Here is a 7,379-nt window from a genome sequence, read left to right on the forward strand (position 1 = left end):
AACTACGATTTCTCCACCTGCCTGCCTGCCTATCCTGTCTCCTTTTTATAAATCTCATGGTGGACACTGTGCTGGGTTTCACTTCCCACCATATCTAAAGGCTGAAGCCTGTAAAAAATTATAAATCTTAGTATGTTAAGACTTATCCCTTGGGGTCAATGCTGTGACATAGCAGGTAAAGCCACTTCCTAAAATGCCAGCATCCCATATGGGCACCAGTTTGAGTCCTGGCTGCCCCACTTCTGATCTACGTCTCTGCTATGGCCTGGAAAAGCAGAGGAAGATGGGAAACCCAGAAAAATCTCCTAGGTCCTGGCTTTGGATTGACCCAGCTCCAGCCAGTGTGGCCATTTCAGGAGTGAACCAATAGATGGAAGACTTCGCTCTGTCACTCTGCCTTCCAAATAAATAAATAAATATTTTTTAAAAAACTTATCTCTGCAGGTCAACAGCAACATATAACAATTCTCAATCACATTCCATCTGCCACCAGAGTCTTAGGCAGACTGTCTTGAATGCCCAGAAGTATGGCACACAGACTGCATTGGCTCCTTTCATCAATCCAACAAAAGAATTTAGGATATCCCGGCCAACATGTCTTTCCCATCTTGCATGTACCTGGTCTAACAACCAAGATAAAGACTCGGGATCCCTTCTGAAGAGAAAAGGCACATCCAGAGAATTGGGTGCCAGGTTTGGGGGGCTGCACACAATTAGACATATAGTGGCAAAGGAGCCAGCAAGGAGAGACTGAGGAAAAGTGGCTAACAGAGAAGGAAGAAGGACAGGAGATGGTGCCTTAGAAGTCTCAAGAAGAGGTGTTTTCAGCAGGCAAAGGTGATCGACAGCTTCTGTCCTCATAACGTGAAGAAAGGAAACTGACCACTGTGCTTAGCAAGGTGGAGGTCCATTTCAGAAGGGTCAAAAGCTTGACGATGGAAGAGAGGAAAGAGAGATGAGGAGGTATAGCCTTTGAACAGCTTTGAGACAGCTTGCTAGGGGGAAAAGGGGAAATGGAATCTTCCTGGAAATGGAGGTGCACACAGGAGAAATTATCGTGGGGAAGGAACCAGTTGTGTTCATCAGGCGTGATACTGATGAAAATGACCTGCAGAGATGTTGATGGTGTAGAGGAAGGAACAGCATTGAGATGAGAAAGTGAACTCTAGAGTCCAAGAGACATGCTGACCTCAGCTAGCAGTGTGCACATGTATGTCTCTCTTCGTCATAGGATGGAAGGCAGAGAATATGGGTGTGGGTAAGTTGACGGTCTCATGTGAGTGCATCTGTGATCTCCTCTCTTTGTGAAATATGTGGTGAGAGGGGCATGGGCACTGGGGAGCTGAGGAAGGAAGGGGAGACCTGAAACAATATACAGGCAAACGGCTGAGTAGTTTTAGTCTTCATTGTTGGGTTATGGAACCCAAGTTTGCTGAACACAGATGAAAGTAAACACGAAGGCCGGCGCTGCGGCTCACTAGGCTAATCCTCCACCTTGCGGTGCCAGCACACCGGGTTCTAGTCCCGGTCGGGGCGCCGGATTCTGTCCCGGTTGCCCCTCTTCCAGGCCAGCTCTCTGCTGTGGCCAGGGAGTACAGTGGAGGATGGCCCAAGTGCTTGGGCCCTGCACCCCACGGGAGACCAGGAGAAGTACCTGGCTCCTGCCATTGGATCAGCGCAGTGCGCCGGCCGCAGCGCACCGGCCGCGGCGGCAATTGGAGGGTGAACCAACGGCAAAAGGAAGACCTTTCTCTCTGTCTCTCTCTCTCTCACTGTCCACTCTGCCTGTCAAAAAAAAAAAAAAGTAAACATGAGTAGGGGGAGGGTGTAAAAATGGACTGGCAGGGGCCGGCGCCGTGGCTCAATAGGCTAATCCTCCACCTTGCGGCGCCGGCACACCGGGTTCTAGTCCCGGTCGGGGCGCCGGATTCTGTCCTGGTTGCCCCTCTTCCAGGCCAGCTCTCTGCTGTGGCCAGGGAGTGCAGTGGAGGATGGCCCAGGTGCTTGGGCCCTGCACCCCATGGGAGACCAGGAAAAGCACCTGGATCCTGGCTCCTGCCAACGGATCAGCACGGTGCGCCGGCTGCAGCGGCGGCCATTGGAGGGTGAACCAACGGCAAAGGAAGACCTTTCTCTCTCTGTCTCTCTCTCTCACTGTCCACTCTGCCTGTCAAAAAAAAAAAAATGGACTGGCAGCCCAGCAGCTGGAGGGAGGTCAACCAGAAGAGCAGACAGTGGTGGCCACAGACTGGAATGTCGCAGTGACGACAAAGTCCAGGGTTCAACTGCAGCAGTCGCTGACTATAGGAGGCCATAGAAAATTGAAGATAAGGAGGCCAAAGCATTGAGAGATCAAGCTAGTCAGCAGATCCTGTGTCCCAGCAGTGTTCAGTGCTGCACACATGGAAGGATATCCTGAAGATGTCTTATTTTAATGCCAACACCTGGGTCCCCCTGTGCTGATTCCCATTTAATTGGTCTCAGGAGGAGCTCCAGGTGACTCTGATGTTGTCAGGGCTGTGAGCCACTGATCAAGATGGATGTTGACGTTACCAAGGAAGGAAGACACCGAGACAGGGAAGGCTGTTAGTGAATGAGGAATGACCAGGGAGTCTACAGAGGATGGCAGCAAGGGGAGTTGGGCAATGCTAACGTGGAACAACAAGAGCTTCAGAGGATGTGGCTTAGGTGGGAGGGGAGAGCAGAAGCCTTGGGGCAGGAATGGGTAAGCACCTCCAGGGCCCAGTTACAGTGCAAGTGGAGAGAATCCAAGTCTACCTGAGAGGCAAAGCAGAAAGTTGAGTCACTAGGGGTTGTTACGGTTTGAGTAGTCTGGTGTCTCCCAAAGGCCCATGTGTTGGAAGCTTTGTCCTCAAAGTCTTACTTACATTAATAGTTAATGGATTAAGGGTGGAGACTTTCTCCAATTATGGTATCTAGGAAGTGGACCCAGAGAGAGGTCTTACATGTTTATCCAGCAAGGGTGCCTGTCCTGAGGCAGAGAGAAGGGGAGGGCAGGAGAGAAGACGCCTCTGTGTGGGAAGGCGGAGGAGCTCAGTGGGTCCCACTACACAGAGGCCCTCTTACATGGCACATGAAAAAGCCACCCAGCGTCTCCTAGACGGTAACTATTTGCTCAGTGTAGTTCTCTCTTTGTAACTTTGAAGTGACACAGCAGCATTTTGTAAGATTTATTTTTTATTTACTTGAAAGGGAGGGTTGGAGAGAGAAGAGGACAGACAAGGAAGAGAGAATCTTCCATCTGCTGCTTAATTCCCCAGATGGCTAAAATGGCCAGGTCTGGGCCAAGTGGAAGCCAGGAGCTTCTTCTTGGTCTCCCACGTGGGTGCAGGGGCCCAAGCAGCTGGGACATCCACTGCTGCTTTCCCAGGTGCAGTAGCAGGGAGCTGGATGAGAAGTGGAACAGCCTGGCCTCGAACTGGCACCCACAGGAGATGCCAGTATCACAGGCGGAGGCTCAACCCACCGTGGCACAATGCTGGCCCCCAGAGCAGCACTTTTAATTAACATGTCATATCCCTATCCCTGCTCTGTGCACCAACCAGGGAGAGAGGAAACTTCTATGAGGGCAGGAAGGGAAGCTGCTTAAGGGGGGCCGAGGAACAGGTGCAGGTTGGACTCACCCTGAATGCATCAATCTATGCAAGCATTTGAGCCACCTCCTGCTGCTTTTCCAGGCACATTAGCAGGCGCTGGATTGGAAGTGGAGCAGCCGGGGCACAAACCAGCGCCCATAAGGGATGCCAGCATTGCAGGCGGCAGCTTTACAGGCTACACCGGCTCCAGTGTTTGTGTTTTTATGTGTTTGTGGCAGAAATTAAAAACTGACTCTTACTAAAATCAGAGCAATCCCAGGGTGGCTGAGGAACCGGGGCACCTAAGTCCATTTATCTGTTCATTTGTTCTTTCTTTGATCTACCCAATAGCTGCTTATGAGATCCCAGCACATGTCGGGTAGAAATTTAGGTGAAAGCCAGCGCCGCAGCTCACTAAGCTAATCCTCCGCCTTGCAGCGCTGGCACACTGGGTTCTAGTCCCGGTCGGGGCGCCGGATTCTGTCCCAGCTGCCCCTCTTCCAGGCCAGCTCTCTGCTGTGGCCCAGGGGTGCAGTGGAGGATGGCCCAAGTCCTTGGGCCCTGCACCCCATAGGAGACCAGGAGAAGCACCTGGCTCCTGCCTTCAGATCAGCGTGGTGCGCCGGCCGCGGTGGCCATTGGAGGGTGAACCAACGGCAAAGGAAGACCTTCCTCTCTGTCTCTGTCTCTCACTGTCCACTCTGCCTGTCAAAAAAAAAAAATTTAGGTGAAGGAACAAGATGTATGTAACTGCAGCCCACCTGAACCTCATCTGACAAAGCCAACAGGTCTCTCTAACCACTCATATATATATATATATTCCATTATAGCTTTCGCATCATTTAGAACAGATTTTTAAACGTCTTTACAGCATGAATGAAAAAGTAAACTACTTTTTATACTCAAAAGGTAATTCTGTCTTCAGTCAATAATTAAATTGAACCCATATTCCAACTTCAGAAAGCATTCTTGCTCACCAACTGACCTATTTATAATATATTCTCGCCCCTTGAGTCAACTTATTCAGTAACTCATGTAATTTGCATCCTCAACTCCAGTGCTAAAAGGAAAACAAAAGCCACGATTTTAAATCGATATGGTGGCTCCTTCCCAGCGGCTCTTGTGGAAACACAGAAAGGAAACTCAGGGGTCAGCTCCCTCTCCCAGCCACGTATCCAGAGTCTTACTGGGGTCAGTGGGTTTTATGAGAGGTCTAAAACTTCTGACTAGCCTTAAGTTTAAAGTCATAGACTCATGTAAAATAATCTAATAGAGCAATCAGAAATGTCTCTAAGAAAAGTCATTATGGTCTCAGTCTACTGACATGTGTACTACCTTTTTGTTTAATCTACAATTGTTGAGAAAACAGCCAAAGTTTTTACATAGCAATGAATAAAATATTCATTTAAAAACTTTCTAATGTATACAGTGTATGATTGATAATTCAAAATTCTCCAAATGGAGGTATTAGACAATAATTTTATGTTAAATTACGAAATGAATATTTCATCCCTTTAAATTAAAACTTTAATGGCAACTCATACACATGAATTGAATTTAAACCAATATTAAGGATTCACCTGACTTAGAGAAGAAGTGGAAGAAGGGGGAACCTCCATTAGCACAGAAGTGGATGGTTCTAACACAGGAACAGCCAGACTCCTTTCAGCTGCCTCTAAGTACTCAACAGCCTGTAGAGAAAGACACATTTCTACTCTAAATAGGAACTGGATTCTCCAACAAACCGGACCTAGAATAGTACTTAATCAATGTTTATGTAGTTCAACAGGTAACATTTAGTAGCCCTTGTTTAGTAACATTTTGTATAAATATAAAAACCTCAGGTCTGTGAAATGGTTTTTTTTTTTTTTCCAAATCAGGCTTCTATTTTTTCACAGCATCACAGGTAATTACAATTTTCAAGCTTCAAATATTCCATGTGATTAGACAGAACTGTACAGAAAGAGTCAGATAAAAAATTCAGTGAGATTAAATAGAGTTTGTAAAAATTGATTTAGGACATTTGTGTGCCCTTGCAAACAGTGCATGGACATTTGTGCAGCAATCAGAACAGTACAATCTTTCTAAACTCAGATTTCAATTTTCATCCCATATTTCTTTTAATTCTAATCCTGGGAAATACTTTCAAGTTTTGATTTCTTGATGTAATGTATTTTGTTACATATACAGTCCACCTGTGTATTTTCAAACCATTTTAAAAATCTGATCAGATTTAGCATGATGGTACCGTCACAGAATCTGTAGAAGCCCTGTGTGCAAGATTAATGTTGAGATCTCTAGTGCACCCTTGTGAAAAACCAGTTAAAGACAGTTTTTGACTATGTTTTAGTGAGATTTCCTGCAGGCTTGGGATCATAACCATATAAGAAAGTAGCTGTTATTACAAGGATGGTTCCAAGGAAAAAAGACACTGGTTGGCACAAAACCTCATAGCCAAAACAGGGTATCAGTGTTGATAACATTATAGACAAAGATGTTGCAAACCCTTTTAAAATATCATCCACGTACTTAGTGGATGAAGAAGAAGAAGGCACTTACAAGTGTCTGAAGAACAACTATCCTGGTCCACTGGTTATATCCCTGAAAAAAATCCGTTCTTTGACACCAATTCTCCATCATAAATGTATACAGCCATTAATCCAACTGGACTCCCAGACAAACCAAGCGCAGTGTTTCTTATCCATACTGTCTAAGATTTTCTCAAAATAAGCACCAGCAAAGCCACTTGGAAAACATGCCGAGACAGTGGAGGATGGCCCAAGTGCTTGGGCCCTGCACCCCATGGGAGACCAGGAGAAGCACCTGGCTCCTGCCTTCGGATCAGCGTGGTGCGCCGGCCGCAGCACGCTGGCCGCAGTGGCCATTGGGGAGTGAACCAACGGCAAAAAGGAAGACCTTTCTCTCTCTCTCTCTTACTGTCCACTCTGCCTATCAAAAAAAAAAAAAGAAAGGAAAGGAAAGGAAAGGAAAGGAAAGGAAAGGAAAGGAAAGGAAAGGAAAGGAAAGGAAAGGAAAGGAAAGGAAAGGAAAGGAAAGGAAAGGAAAGGAAAGGAAAGATGCCAAGAACTGCCATGAGGCCGACAAACTGAGAACAGCTCAGAGTTCCTGGGAACCAAGCTCCTGAGAATCTGCGGGCACTGAGCAAATGCAACTCCCATCATCAGAATTAGCAGGGAAAGCCGCTGGCACACACCTCATTTTTTACTAAGCCCAGACACAGAAAATACGCTGTTGTAAGACCTTTCAGCTGATACGTGACCTGATAAGTAGCTGCATCCAGATTTGACAGAGCCGCAGAGAATAAATTATTCTGAAGAGTAGATACCCCTGATGGAGTAGCAAGTTCAAGTGTTCGCAGGGGCTTATTAAGAATCCCATCGTGTGCTGCGCCTAGACTACGTGTGTTGTCTTTGCAGAAGCTCACCAATAACCCCTGCTGTGGAAGACAGGGAATGTGGGCCCTCCTCTTTTAAAGTCCTAGAATAACTCATAGTTAGAACCAAACCAGTTGTCTGCAAGACCAATATTCCCAGGGAAAGGTATTTCAGGTTGGCAGACGTTGTTTTATCTCCATCCAACTTCCACGCAGCTCCTTGGGCTGTGCACGCTGGGGGCCCCAGCTCAGCAATGCTGGGGGGACCCAGACTCCGCCATGACCGCTGACCCGCAGCGCTGCCTGCTCCCGCCACATAACTGCTCTTAGTAAGTGTAAAGGTGGCATGCTCACGGATGGGAGAGCCAAGAGACAAGAAACGCACCAGC

General features: G+C 47.2%; 1 pseudogene across 1 annotated transcript; it reads right to left on the reverse strand.

The window, feature by feature from the left end:
• Positions 1-5,453: 5,453 nt before the first annotated feature.
• On the reverse strand, positions 5,454-6,400 carry LOC149120631 (UDP-N-acetylglucosamine transporter pseudogene; annotated as a pseudogene). The gene has a single exon (XR_016225738.1). The product of XR_016225738.1 is annotated as a UDP-N-acetylglucosamine transporter pseudogene (transcript).
• Between the last annotated feature and the right edge of the window lie 979 nt (positions 6,401-7,379).

This window comes from Oryctolagus cuniculus, chromosome 19, assembly GCF_051225735.1.
Source record: "Oryctolagus cuniculus isolate XC-2025 breed Fujian yellow rabbit chromosome 19, ASM5122573v1, whole genome shotgun sequence".
Classification (NCBI taxonomy): domain Eukaryota; kingdom Metazoa; phylum Chordata; class Mammalia; order Lagomorpha; family Leporidae; genus Oryctolagus; species Oryctolagus cuniculus.